Raw genomic sequence first — 14171 nt, 5'->3', positions numbered from 1 at the left:
TCTTTAGCTCTACCAATAAGTGTCTGGAGCCACCCCACTCCATCAGGAAGCCTCCTGCCTGAAGGCACTCAGCTCTCTTGCTCCCTGGGTCAGTTCCTGCTCCATCTCGTGCTGGTGTCCTGGTTCTGCTGCTGCTGTTTCTTTGCTTCTGCTTCTCACTGTCTGAGTCATCTCCTTTGTTACAGGTCTCCTCATTGCTTTCTGAGACCTCACCAGAATTGTCTTTGATGTCCATAATTCCACCAGCAGTCTCTTTAAGGCAATCTAGGCTTTTACTATTAGGCACTTTAAAACTCGTCCAGCCTCAACCCATTACTCAATTCCAAAACCACTTTCACGTTTTAGATATCTGTTAGAGCAGTACCCCACTCCCAGTACTAAATTCTGTCTTAGTCATCAATATTCCCCAAGGTCTTAGAATTTCTCAGCTCCAGGACCCCAGATCCAAAGGACAAGCTCCACTCCTGGCTCTTCATTTTTGGCATTAATGAGGCCCTTCTCCTCTCTGTTCGCTTCTCTTTTTTATGTATGCAGTAGGATGGATTACTTTTGTGTGGCCTTTCTAGCCATGGTCTTGTAGTCCCCACCCAAGTGACTGGGTGGGACTGTATGAAGGGGTTATCATGGCCCACCAAAAAGATTGGTCAGTTTTGCCATCCCACTGGGTTTAAAATGAGCCACCCCAGAGGCGGGAAAGAGAAGATCCCAATACCACGAAGGAAGAACAGCCAGGAGCCAGTGTTACTGAATGCAGTGGGTTCGCCGCCTGTACTCTTGTTAAGAATAACTAACAGTCATGAGGATTTGAGACAAGGCATGGTTTATTGCTCACAGCAAGCCAGGGGAGTCGTTCTCAAAGCACTGTCTCACTGAACAAAGGGTTGGAGGAAGTTTTATACTACGCAGGAAAGGAGAAATCACACATATTCATTAAATGTCTGGGAAATGGCAAGCATATTCAAAAAGGGGTGTGGGGTTGGCATGTAGGCTGTGCACACAATAGGTGGCTCAAGATGGTGGCTCATGTTCCTTCAAGAAGGCTACTTGTGTACTTTTGGCATCTGTGTGTTCCCAAGAAAATGGTGGAGTATACTGAAAACATGGTGACCGGGTTCACCTTCCAGTCACCTACTGTTTCATGGTGCATGCATGAAGTCTGGTTTTAGTCAGTTGCCTTAAAAACAACTGTAAGCAGGAAGATTAGAAGGAAACAGGGTGGGGTGACTCATTATCTTGGTTGCAAGATGCTGTTTGTATTTGCTTGGAAGTTTTCTACTGACACAGCTTGTCGCTTGAGGCCTATCTAGCTCCTAGTTGGTCTCAATTCCCCTGAGAAATTCACACTCTTCATTCTTGAGGGGTTTATGAATGGAGGTCTCTTCTTTTAAAGCTACTTTTTGCTGACATGGGGCGCAGAGGCCTAAAGGTTAGAGGATTGGAACTCTCATGCTGCCTGAGCTAAACTGTCATATCTTCCTTGGGTCTCTAAAGGTCCTTCATAAGCTGGCTGTGTCTCTTCTTGGAGGGGAATGGGCTGGAATCCCTGTGCAACCATCATCTGAAGGTGAAACTTTGTAATCTGGAGGATACGAACTTGACAAGTAAGTTAAACAGGCGAGGACCAAAAAGAAGTAACAGCCGGATGGTAATGAGCAGACCAAGTAACTGAAGGGAGAAGGTTCTTCACAGCTTGTCATGTGTCTATTGTGCCTGGTCTTTGATTTAAGCTGTGAAGCTACTTAGAACATTTGCCACATTTGGTCCCCACTCACATCTCCCAGTGTTACTGTTAAGATGACTGTCAGTAACAGTTATGTTTTTTGATGTGTCGTTAGTGTACATTACTTTGGCACTTTCATTATTGAGCTGATGCAATTTCATATGTAATATCACTTTTTGTTCAGTGTAAGTGAATTTCGAGTAAAATTTCTCATTTCTGGATCCACTGGAGTCCACCAGCTTAAATCAACAGTTTGAAAACATGCACTTTTATTACTGTCATGCCTGGTGTCAGCTGGGATGGGTTTTACTTGAAAGATACTTACTTTGATGTCTTTAGGTGCCAAATAGGGTTGTGTCTTGTTATTGTTAACGTACCCATACTTTACAGGTACTGGTTGTCCTAATATTAGGATTTGTTCTCCTGGGTTTTCAATCTTTGAATGACACACCCAACAGTTGGTAAATTTTCAATCCATTAGCTATTGTCCTTGAGGTGGAGACAACATAATTGTGTCTCTACCTGTTGTCTCTTACTCTTTTTTTTGTTGGTCTCATGGGAGGGGAGACTCCCCACAATATAGAGAGGAGGAACAGTGAAGCCAATTTCATTTTTCTTTTACTATTAAATCTAACAAGCAACTATGAATACAAGAAAACTTAGTCAACCTATTAGAAGCAATATCAGTCCTAATATCTGGCTTATATTAAGTAATTAGAGAGTGAAATAGTCTAACACAAATATGTCTATTAGTAGCAAGAGTGTAATTGCCCCTCTTATCACACTTAGAACCAACATTTAAAAGTAGTAATGTAATCTTTTAACATCATGGGGCGTAGAAGAGTCTGAGAAGAGGAGTCACACAGGCAATAGCTAAGATGAGACTCAACCAAAGAATCAGGACAGAAAGAATTCTTAATATTTCTAAAAGACTTATTTTTATGATATTTCTACCAGTCCTTGTTCTGCCTTTGAACAGTCACTAAAGTCCTTCAACTGGTTCACAGGTGTAGTAGGAATCTTGATTCACAGGAGGTCCATTAGGCTTTTCTGGTGGAGAGAAAGGTTGGACTCGAGAATGATGGACTAGTGGAGTGACTCCCTTTAGCCTGAGAGCAGAAGGAGGTGTTCTCTGGATTTTCATGTTCAAAAGCAAATAACTTCTGGGAGTCAGGGTGTAAGGGTACGCAGACGAAAGCATCGTTTAAATCTAACACTGTAAAGTAAGTAGCAGTGGCAGGTACCTGAGTAAGCGGGGTATATGGGTTAGGGACCAGCGGGTAAATAGTTTCTAAAGCCTCATTCAGGGCTGTTAGATTTTGCACAATCGATACTCTCTATTACGCTTCTTGACAGGTAAAATGGGGTGTTACAAGGGGACTGGCAAGGTTCATTAAGTCCCTGTCTGATGAGCTCTTCTAATACTGGCTTAATCCCGGCTCTAACCTCTAGCTTAGGCAGGTATCGTTTGTGCCAAGGGGGAGCAACTCTGGGTTTCAGTTCAACCCAGACTGGTCCAGCACTGTTAGCCCTCCTGGGCTCGTTCACATCCCAGACTAAAGGGCTCACCTTTTCCAGGATACATTGAGGGATATTAAGGGTCTTTTGTGTAGAGCTTTCTGCCTCAAGGAGAGCTAAAATTCCTGTTCCTTGACTCTTACCTATTTCTATGGTGACTCAATCTCCAGACAGGAAAACAGTAGCCCCTAGTTTATTTAACAGGTCCTTGCCAATAAAGTGACTGGACATTTAGGTACATACAGGAAAGAATGAGATAGAGTATGTGTTCTCACCTCACATGCTAAAGGGAAGGTAAACCTCTCAGTCTGGGACCACTCCAAGACTCTTGTTATCGCACAATCCTGATTAGAGAGTTTGCCAACAGGTTTGTTCAAGAAAGAGTAGGCTGCTCTCGTGTCAAATAAAAATTTAGTTTTCCTACCTGCCACGTTGAAGGTAACCTGAGGTTTCGCTTCTCCACGGGAGCTAGGTGGTCCCCTGGGCCTTGTCCTTCAGAGAGAGAGTTGTGGCATTTGCAGTTTGAGGCCACAGCTGAGGTAGTGATCGGGTCGTCCCGGCTGAGGACAGTTCAGACACTCCCTTTTCCTGTGTTCTTCCTTTTTGCAATATGCACACTGTTGGGGCCTCAGCTTTGCTGGAGGCCCTGAAGGGCAACTCCAAGGCCTGTTTGATCAGGTACTTACCTGTGACAGCCCTGGTCCCTGGGGGTTACCTTGAGGTGGTCTCTGAATAACTGCGGCCAACAACTGGGCCTTCCTTTCCATCCTTTTATCCCTCTTTTCTTCCTCTACCTTATCTTTGTTGTTGAAAACCTTAAAGGCTTACTTTACCGGTTTAGATAATGGGGTCTGGGGACCGGTCTCCACTTTTTGAAGCTTCCTTCTAATATCTGGGGCACTCTGGGTTACAAAGTGCAGACCCAGCAGAGGGGTGGCCTCTGGTGACTCTGGGTCTATACTGGTAAATTTCTTAAAATTCTCTGTCAGCCTAGAAGGTGGTCACTGGGTTCTCATCTTTTCCTTGGGTTATTTCTTTGATCTTTGAATAGTTAACTGACTTATGGACGCACTTTTTCATTCCCTCAACCACACAGGTTACAAAATGTTTCATTCTTGCCCAATCTAGTCAGTCCTGGTAGTCCCACTGAGGATCAGTTCCAGGAACTGTCTCATCCCCTGGCCTCAAAACATTGTGTTTGGGGTTGGTGGGGACAAAGCTGTCAGCATGTTCTCTTGGCTTAGCTACTATCCAACTCTTCTTATCAGTAGAACAACAGGTGGTCAGAATTACTATCACATCCTGCCAACTGAGAATTGAAGTTAAGACTAAGCTTAATGAATTCCTCTCTAAATTTCTCTGGGTCTTCTGAAAATTTGCCCAACTTTTCTTTACATATACTTAAACCTGAAACTCAAAAAGGGACTTGTACCTGGACCACTCCGCCCTGCCCATCCACTAGGTTCTTAGAGAGAAGGGTAGAGATTGCGAAGACAGAGAACCATAGGAGTGGAAGGGAATTCATTAGGGCCTGGCACAAAAGACGCCTTAGGTCCCGAGTATGGGGTAATGGGAAGGTGGGGCGGATGGGGTGTTCAGGGCCTGATCAGAAGCAGCAGGAAGGGAAGGGTTAGCAGGGAGATATGCTGGAGGATCAGTGGGGGTATTGTTGGGGCCAGCGCAGGGCCTCAGTTAAGAAAGGGGTCTTTCAAAGAGTCTGGTTCCCCAGATCCCTTTGGAGGCTTTTTTGATTGTTCCCTGGTGGCTAGGGCCACGCGGGTTAGTTTGCATTTGGGTTGTAACCCCTTGTTCTGGTATAGAGCCATAAAAGCTTGAACGTAGAGGATCTCATCCCATTTTTCTTCTTTTTTGCAAAACAAATTTAGCTGAAAGATGGTATAAAAATTAAGAGTCTCGTTCAGGGTCCACTTCTCCTGGTCAGCAAGGGTATACTGAAGCCAGGCAGCGTTACAAAAAAGATAAGCTTCTTCCTTTTTAGCTGATCATAAGAGAAAAACTGCCAATGCTTAATAAAGTATCCCAAGGGAGAGTCCCCTGGTATGCTTTCTTGGTTTCCCATTTTGCTCAGTTAATTGTTTCCAAGAGCCTAGTTTCTTACTCTTATGGGTTGTTGATACCACCAACTCCTTTTTTTTTTTTTTTTTCCTAGTCCGCCAGAGGTTTATCTGGCATTCCTATTGAAGCCAGGAGTTTTCCCAGCTTTGGGAGAGAACTTCCCTCTGGAACCGCAATACTCCGTCCAGAGCGTCTTCCGGATTGTGTCGCTGAACCCACCCTAATCTATGAATTAGTTCTCCCGGGACATCTCTTTCCTTTGACCAATCTATAAATTTCCAAGAATCTGTATACTTGTGTTCTAATTCAACCAGAATTTCTTTCCACCAGTCAATGTCCATGTCCTAAATCAGATCCAGGAGGAGGGGTTTCAATCTTCCAATCTAGTGAGATGAGATGTCTACATCCACTCTGAAAACCAGAACCAGACAAAGCTGGAGGGGCTTCAAGCTGGAGGGGCTTCAGTCTCTCAGTCTTGACAGAGATGTCTACGCCAACCTCCCAGAACCAGGGTGCACCTACCAAAGACAAACATAGAGAAACCATACCTGCCTTTTAGCCAAATTGAAAGTAAACACTCGGAGTCAGAACTCACCAAGCCTGAGGGGTGCTGAACAAAAAGAGTACAGGTGGCCACTTCACTGGTCCAGGGATAGTTTGGTCCACTCCAGTAGTTGACTCTAGACATTTAATTGGGTCCCATCTGGGTCGCCAGGCAATTTGTTACTGAATGCAGTGGGTTGCCGCCTGTACTCTTGTTAAGAATAACTAAGAGTCATGCAGATTTGAAACAAGGCATGGTCTATTGCTCGCAGCAAGCCAGGGAGGTCGTTCTCAAAGCACTGTCTCACTGAACAAAGGGCTGGAAGAAGTTTTATACTACACGGGAAAGGAGAAGTCATACGTATTCATTAAATGTCTGGGAAATGGCATGCATATTCAAAAATGGGTGTGGGGTGGGCGTGTAGGCCGTGCACACAACAGGTTGCTCAAGATGGTGGCCTCTATTCCCCTAAGATTGCTCCTCCTGTACTCTTGACATCTGTGTGTTCCCAATAAAATGGTGGCGTATACTGAAAACATGGTGACTGAGTTCACCTTCAAGTCACCTACTGTTTCATAGTGCATGCATGAAGTGGTTTTAGTCAGATTGCCTGAAAAACAACTGTAAGCAGGAAGATTAGAAGGAAACAGGGTGGGGTGACTCATTATGTTGGTTGCAAGATGCTGTTTGTATTTGCTTGGAAGTTTTCTATTGACACAGCTTGTCACCTGAGGCCTATCTAGTTCCTAGCTGGTCTCACCAGCACATCCTTTGGACGTGGGATCCCTGCGCTTAGAAGCTCCTGGAACCAGAAGACAGACAGACAGAGAGAAAGAGCTGTAACACTGATGGCAGCGAGAAGCGGTAGCAGAGACCCAGCAGCAAGAGATGGCATGGTGGGCTTCCTGGGCCAGGAAGAGAGAAAGCTGAGTGCCTTTGGGCAGAGGCCAAGGGCCAGGGAGAGTTGTGCCTGTGGGCATCGCTGAGAAGAGGCTGTCTTGAGGGAAAACTGTATCCTGAATGTTCCTGAATTTCAATATTAACTGTTAGTTCCCTAATAAACCCCCATAATCATGAGTATAGTCTGTGAGCTCTGTGTAGCCGCTGCAATGAATTACTGAACCCAGAAGAAAAGTAGAGAGTGCCGTGGGAGAGACACCTAGTGTTGAATTGGTAAAGATGGTGGAGAGAGGAGGCATGTCTGACCTCTGCCTCACAGGAATCAGCCTTGAGCTGTTGATCTTGATTCTCCTTCCCTCTTGTGAAGTTAGAGGAGGTCAGACACTGCTCCCACACCATTTTTACAATATCTCAAAAGAGACTGACTCAAGATACAACCTAATCCTGTAGATTGTGTCCTGGCTCATTAACATAACTGCCTCTAATCCTGCGTCATTAACATCATAGCGGTTAGGATTTACAACAAATAGGGAAATTACATCAGATCACAAAATGGTGGACAACCACTCAGTACTGGGAATCATGACCTAGCCAAGTTGACAAACATTTTTGGGGGACACAATTCAAACCATAACACCCATTGGCACTGAGTCATACAATATTATCAAGGTAATACAATTAAAATAATATGTTAAAGTTGCATAGCATCAGACTGCCATTACTGTTTGAATAAATTGGACTTTCTATGACCAAGATGAAATGTTATCCAAGAGAGGTGAAAGCTAGCTGTGGAATGTGGGAAAACGTTCGACAAACCCATAATTATCATAGCAGTGGGTGGTTTATTTATTCAAGATGTCAGACAACATGTAAAGTAAAAAAGCAGAGTAAATACTGTTGACAGAGCCAAACGATTTACATTATTGACCAACTCCAAAAACACTTCTCATGTATTCCTAGTTTAGAAAAGCTTGCTGGTCACATATTGCAGATTTTAGCCACAGTTACACAATGTATTTTATGATCACATGCATTATCTAGGATGATTTTAGCTAGGTGTAATTAAAAACAAACAAACTAATTCAAACGGGTTTAAACTGTAGGAAAATGTATTGGCTAATATCATTGAAAATCCAAAGGGAGGGCAGAGTTTGAGGGTGGCTGATCTGGCACACTAAGAAGGTGATCAAGTTCCAAGTTCTTTCTATCTCTCTGCTCTGACCTCCGGAGTCATCTTACTTCTAAGATTAATCCCCTACTTGGTCCCAGGGTGGCTAACAAAAACAATTGAGGATATTTGTGTATTTTTCACAGCAAAGGTAAGAGAGAAGGTGGCTTTCAGAAGTTCTTCTAGAATGTTGAACAGAAACTTTCCAACATTCTCCCTGCAAATCACTGTCAGAGACTTAATATTCTATATGTTGCCTGTGCATATCTCTGAGCCAAAAAGCAAAAGATGGCAGTGAAATTAGCATTAGAATTACCAGGCTCAACTTTGAAGCTTTCTCTGAGAGGCACATAAGCTACCCAGACGAGATGTAGGTACCTAAATAATATTAGAATTCACTTTGGAGGGAGAAAGGAGGTAACAGATTCTGGCAAGTGAACAACATGTCCACTATACCATCCTAAAGGGGAATATATTAATACATATATTTGATGTCTGTGCACATATAAGGAAAAAAAAAGTAGTAACCAAAAAGACACTTTCCAATGATCCAGTTTATAGTTCACTTGTTGCCAAGTGGTAGATATGACTCAAGAAGTTCAAAGACATGCTAATGAATGGGGTTTTCCTGCCTGGCACTCAGTGGGACATTCTTGGCTTCATTAGGCTTCATTAGCTGCCCTTTAAGCTATGCCGTCTTAGTCTGCCTGGAGCCATATCATTTTCTCTGAGCAGAGTTCTCTATCTGATGGCATGGCCCTGATATTCTCAAACTTTTAAGTAACTAAATCATTTGAAACAGAATGCATGATGTTCCTGTCAGGTGGGCTCAAGGCTTGCCCCACAAAATATACACCCTAATCTTCTAGAGCACCAGTTCTTTTTTTCTCTTCAAATTTTTGACTGGCCTGGTGCTTAGTAGACAAGAACTTTCTCCATCCTTCTAGAATCTCAGGCCATAATTAAATGGAAATAGGTTTACAGCTCATTCAGTAATTTTTAAAAATATGTTTCATTTTTTCATTAGTCTTTTCTACTATAATGCAATAGCTGAATAACTAAGAACCTCAAATTATCAAACGTTAAGTTAAAAACAATTGTTTTAATGGGCAGAAAAGGTGTTGAGCACTAGATAATTTGAGAATAGCTCTAATCAAGTTATTTACTCAAAGATGTTTCAATGTTAAAGGAATTTTAGCATTTTTAGAACACAAAGTCCAAACATCATTGATCAAGTCCAAATCAATCATCATAGTGTTTCTTATATGTACCAAAAAAAAAACCAAACAAACAAAAACCAAACCCGTTGGGGTTGAGTTGATCCTTTACACACATTTTTATATTACCAAAAAGTGTCACAAACTATTAAATAAATACATAAAGTATAGAGCACCCTAACTTAATCAGCTGAATCATATTCAATCCGGGTAACATAAAATAACCTACTCTTGGGGGAAAAAATGCCTAGAATGGATTTATGTTAGATCTCCCTTTTTATTAGTTATGGTAAAGACTAAAGGAAAGACATCCAAAAATGCAATAGCTTTAATGCAGATAGAAGTTTACTTCTCTCTCATATGTGAAAGTCCAGGAAGGGTAGGCCAACTTGGCTCTATGACATTCAGAGGTTGTGACATGACAAGTGGGGCCACTCTATCATTCCTCAGGGCATTGTCCTCATCTGCACATTGAGTCACAGCCATGTCCAGGTCCCACCAGTAGGAAGGAAGGAGAGCATGGAGGAGCACTCATGCAGCGTTATAAGACCCAGCCTGGAGGTGGCACAAGTTTCTTTTGCTCACATCCCATCCATGAGTATCAGTCACATGTTTACTTTGGCTGCAAGAGAGGGTCAGGAAGGGTAGGCTCTGGTTACCGTTGTAATTTTATTTTATTTTTCCTATGGAGGAAGGGCAGAACCGATTCTAGAGGACCAGTAGCAGTATCTGACAAAATATTTATAAACACTGACATTTTGAACTTATTCTGTCATATACCTGAATTTGAAAAATTAAGCCAACTTGAATTTTATAAGTTTGAAAGAAAAAAATTAATTAGATTCAATTGAACAATAGATTATTGTCAATTAATTGTTAGGTCATTTCTTAGTTGTTATAGTACTCTTTGATAAATAAGTTCTGAGGAAGAAAACTAACATCATTTGTTAAAAAAAAAACACAAAAACAAAAACAAAAAACTCAAAGTGTCCTTTAAACCTAAAAAATGGAATCCTCCTGGCTTATGAGCAGAGCTAAATGATTAAGTGGTCTAACCATTCAGACTCCCGTGACTACTCTCATCACGGGGGTGGATTCAGTGATGTGTGGTGACAGCTTCAAGGCAAATACTTTGGATGCACAAACCATTTCAATTTTCCTGTTTCTCCCAACTTATTGCTTAGAATTCCTTGTTCCTCGGATACAATTTAATGTAGAAATATAAATTATTACATCTGAAAAACACATGTTTTATTGAATTTGAAATTCAGAAGTAGACTAGGCAGGTGTTTTCCTCCACAAAAAGATGAAGCATACTCACTTTTAGGGAAAATATGTTGAATGGAAAATTCTGAAGAAAAATTCCTTTTGTGTAGAGACGGTTATAGGTAGAAGCCTAGAGGATGACAAAGTCCCTCCCAGTCTAACTAAGAATACATCTTTCTAAGCAATAGCAAATTGATATACAAGCACCATTATAATTAGCTGGAACCCTTCTAAATTTAGGGGGGGAGGATAGTGTAAATTTAGAGGTAAGAGTGATAAGGACTCTGCTCACAGAATTGCTACAGTTCTATAGATTCAGGGATTGTCTAAAGATATATTAGACCTCTATCATCAACTCTAGACCCCACTCTATGCTTCTGAATTTAGCTTGAGAAGTAGATAAATTATACACACACACACACACAAATATGCATATATGTATTTTTCATATTGCTTCACCTCACTGTACTTTGCTAACATCAGTTTATAGACAATATTGGCTATTTTATTACAAAATATTAGGAAACAAATCTGATCTTTGCAGTTCAGAAGGTTAATGATGATTAAAAATAAAAATTCAGAAACTACTATTGCAGAGGAAAATTACTCAGTATCATCCTTTTTCATCCTGCATTGTAGAATCACAACAAGGAAAGGGAGCTGAAGTCAGCCCGTTCTTCTTGTTAGCTGCTGTCGAGTCGGCAGCTCCCAACTCATGGCAACCCCATGTACGATGAAGAGAAGTTAGCCTCTAACATAGTTAAAATGGTTTTCTTTAGATTTCATAGCTTCCAAGCTTTGAATGAATTTCTTTCTATTATAATGATCAGTTGGTAATTTTTACCTTTATTATGAAGCATCTGTGGCACAGTGGTTAAGTAATAGGGCTGCTAACCAAAAGGTTGGCAATTCAAATCCACCAGCCACTCCTTGGAAACCCTATGGGGCAGTTCTACTCTGTCCTTTAGGGTTGCTATGGGTTGGAATTGACTTGATGGCAACGGGTTTTCTTTATTGGTTTGTGTGCCACTGCAATATGATTAAACTGCTCAGCTTCCTTCAGGCTGAACAATCTTCTTTCATTGCATGATATCTTTATTATCCAACTCATTTGAGTATATTTGTGGCCACAGCACACATAAACTGCGTGAAATACATAAGAACTTTTTAAAATGACCTTCAAAGAACACATATTACTTTTAAAAAATCTACTGTTAATAAAAGTAAGTCATAGTTCCTTTGGACAGAATCCATGGTAAAGGGACAAGAGGCCAAGTTTTCCCTGGTTTGGCATGGCTTCTGAAAATTCAGGATCTTCCTCACTGAAGATGCACTAATACGTCCTAGGACACGCCTATACTCAGCTTTCAGTTTCTGCAAGGAATCCCAACATGCTGGTTGTGTTCTAAGATATTCTAGAAACCCTGAGAAGCACAGCTAGTAGGAATTATCTGTGGCATTTTTCCATCTCCTGCTCATCTTCATTCTCTCCTCCATTGCATGTTATACCCCAGGCACCCAGTGCTCTCTTCTTAGTTCTCATTTATTCCCGCTTACACCATGTCACCATCAGAGGTTACTCTGAGATATGATACTGAAAGAGGACTAACAAACAAAAGACAGCTAATTTTAATGACTACATCATTTACTATTGCCAAGATCTGCTTAGTTCAAAATAATAAAATTTAGAGGTAGGATTTTGGAGTCCCTGGGTGGCGCAAATGGTTAAGAGCTTGACTACTTGCCAAAAGTTTGGCAGTTTGAACCTACCCGGAAGCATCTAGAAAACAGGCCTGGTGATCAGCCTTGAAGACTCCATGGAAAAGTAGTACTCTGCACACAAGGGGTCCCCATGAGTCAAAACAGACTCTATGGCAACTAACAACAATTGACAGAATATCAATTGAGATGTTTCAACAAATAGATGCAGTGCTGGAAGTGCTCACCTGTCTATGCCAAGAAATTTGGAAGACAGCTACCTGGCCAACTGACTGGAAGAGATGCATATTTATGCCTATTCCCAAGAAAGGTGATCCAACCGAATGTGGAAATTATTGAACAATATCATTAATATCACATGCAAACAAAATTTTGTTGAAGATCAAAAGTAGCTGCAGCAGTATATCAACAGGGAACTTCCAGAAATTCAAGCTGGATTTAGAAGAGGATGTGAACCAGGGATATCATTGCTGATGTCAGATGGATCCTGGCTGAAAGCAGAGAATACCAGAAAGCTGTTTTTTTTTACCTTTGTTTTACTGACTATGCTAAGGCATTTGACTGTGTGGATCATAACAAATTATGGATAATGTTGTGAAGAACGGGAATTCCAGAACACTTAATTATGCTCATGAAGAATCTGGACATGGATTAAGAGGCAATTGTTCAAACAGAACAAGGGGATATGCATAGTTTAAAGTCAAGAAAGGTATGCGTCAGGGTTGTATCCTTTCACCATACCTATTCAATCTGTATGTTGAGCAAATAATCCGAGAAGCTGGACTATATGAAGAAGAACAGGGCATTAGGATTGGAGGAAGACTCATTGACAACCTGCGTTATACAGAGGACAGAACCTTGCTTGCTGAAAGTGAAGAGGACTTGAAGAACTTACAGATGAAGATCAAAGACCACAGCCTTCAGTATGGATTACACCTCAACATAAAGAAAACAAAAATCCTCATAACTGGACCAATAAGCAATATCATGATAAACGGAGAAAAGATTGAAGCTGTCAAGGATTTCATTTTACTTGGATCAACAATCAATGCCCATGGAAGCAGCAGTCAAGTAATCAAAGATGCATTGCATTGGGCAAATCAGCTGCAAAAGACCTCTTTAAAGTATTGAAAAACAAAGATGTCACCTTGAGGACTAAAGTGCGTCTGACCCAAGCCATGGTGTTTTCAATGCATGCTAAGGCTGGACAATGAATAAGGAAGACCAAAGAAGAATTGATGCCTCTGAATTGTGGTGTTGGAAAAGAATATTAAATGTACCATAGACTGCCAAAAGAATGAACAAATCTATCTTGGAAGAAGTACAACCAGAATACTCCTTAGAAGCAAGGATGGCAAGACTACTTCTCACATACTTTGGACATGTTATCAGGAGGGATCAGTCCCTGGAGAAGGACATCATGCTTGGTAAAATAGAGGGCCAGCAAAAAAGAGGAAGACCCTCAATGAGATGGACTGACACAGTGGCTGCAACAACGGGCTCAGGCATAGCAACAATTGTGAGGATGGCACAGGACCGGGTAGTGTTTTGTTCTGTTGTGCATGAGGTCGCTACGAGTCGGAACTGAATCAACAGCACCTAACAACAACAACATTGATAAATGATATTGACCATGTTTTCACATGCTTATTTGTCACTGCATATCTTTTTGGTGAAGTATCTGTTCAAACTTTTTGCTCATTTTTTAATTAGGCTGTTTATTTCTTATTGAGTTTTAAAAGTTCTTCGTAAAATTGTTCTACATTCTACCTTGGTGAGTAGCGTCTGGGGTCTTAAAACTTGTGAGTGGCCATCTATGATACTCCGCTGGTCCCAACCCATCTGGAGCAAGGGAAAATGAAGAAAACCAAAGACACAAGGGAAAGCTTAGTCCAAAGGACTAATGGACCACAACTACCACATCCTTCACCAGACTGAGTCCAGCACAACTAGATGGTGCCCAGCTACCACTACTAACTGTTCTGACAGGGATCACAATAGAGGGTTCCAGACAGAGCTGGAGAAAAGTGTAGAACAAAATTC

General features: G+C 41.5%; 1 long non-coding RNA gene across 1 annotated transcript; it reads left to right on the top strand.

The window, feature by feature from the left end:
- The first annotated feature begins 1122 nt into the window (after nucleotides 1–1122).
- On the top strand, nucleotides 1123–5605 carry LOC111822278 (uncharacterized). Its single transcript, XR_002825564.1, has 2 exons — nucleotides 1123–1601; nucleotides 5409–5605. It is a non-coding gene; the product is annotated as an uncharacterized LOC111822278 (long non-coding RNA).
- Nucleotides 5606–14171: the final 8566 nt, after the last annotated feature.

This window comes from Trichechus manatus, unplaced genomic scaffold (genome assembly GCF_000243295.1).
Source record: "Trichechus manatus latirostris isolate Lorelei unplaced genomic scaffold, TriManLat1.0 scaffold00150, whole genome shotgun sequence".
Taxonomy (NCBI): Eukaryota; Metazoa; Chordata; class Mammalia; order Sirenia; family Trichechidae; genus Trichechus; species Trichechus manatus.
The sequence above is the reverse complement of the archived record's forward strand: the minus strand, read 5'-3'. Positions and strand labels throughout refer to the sequence as shown.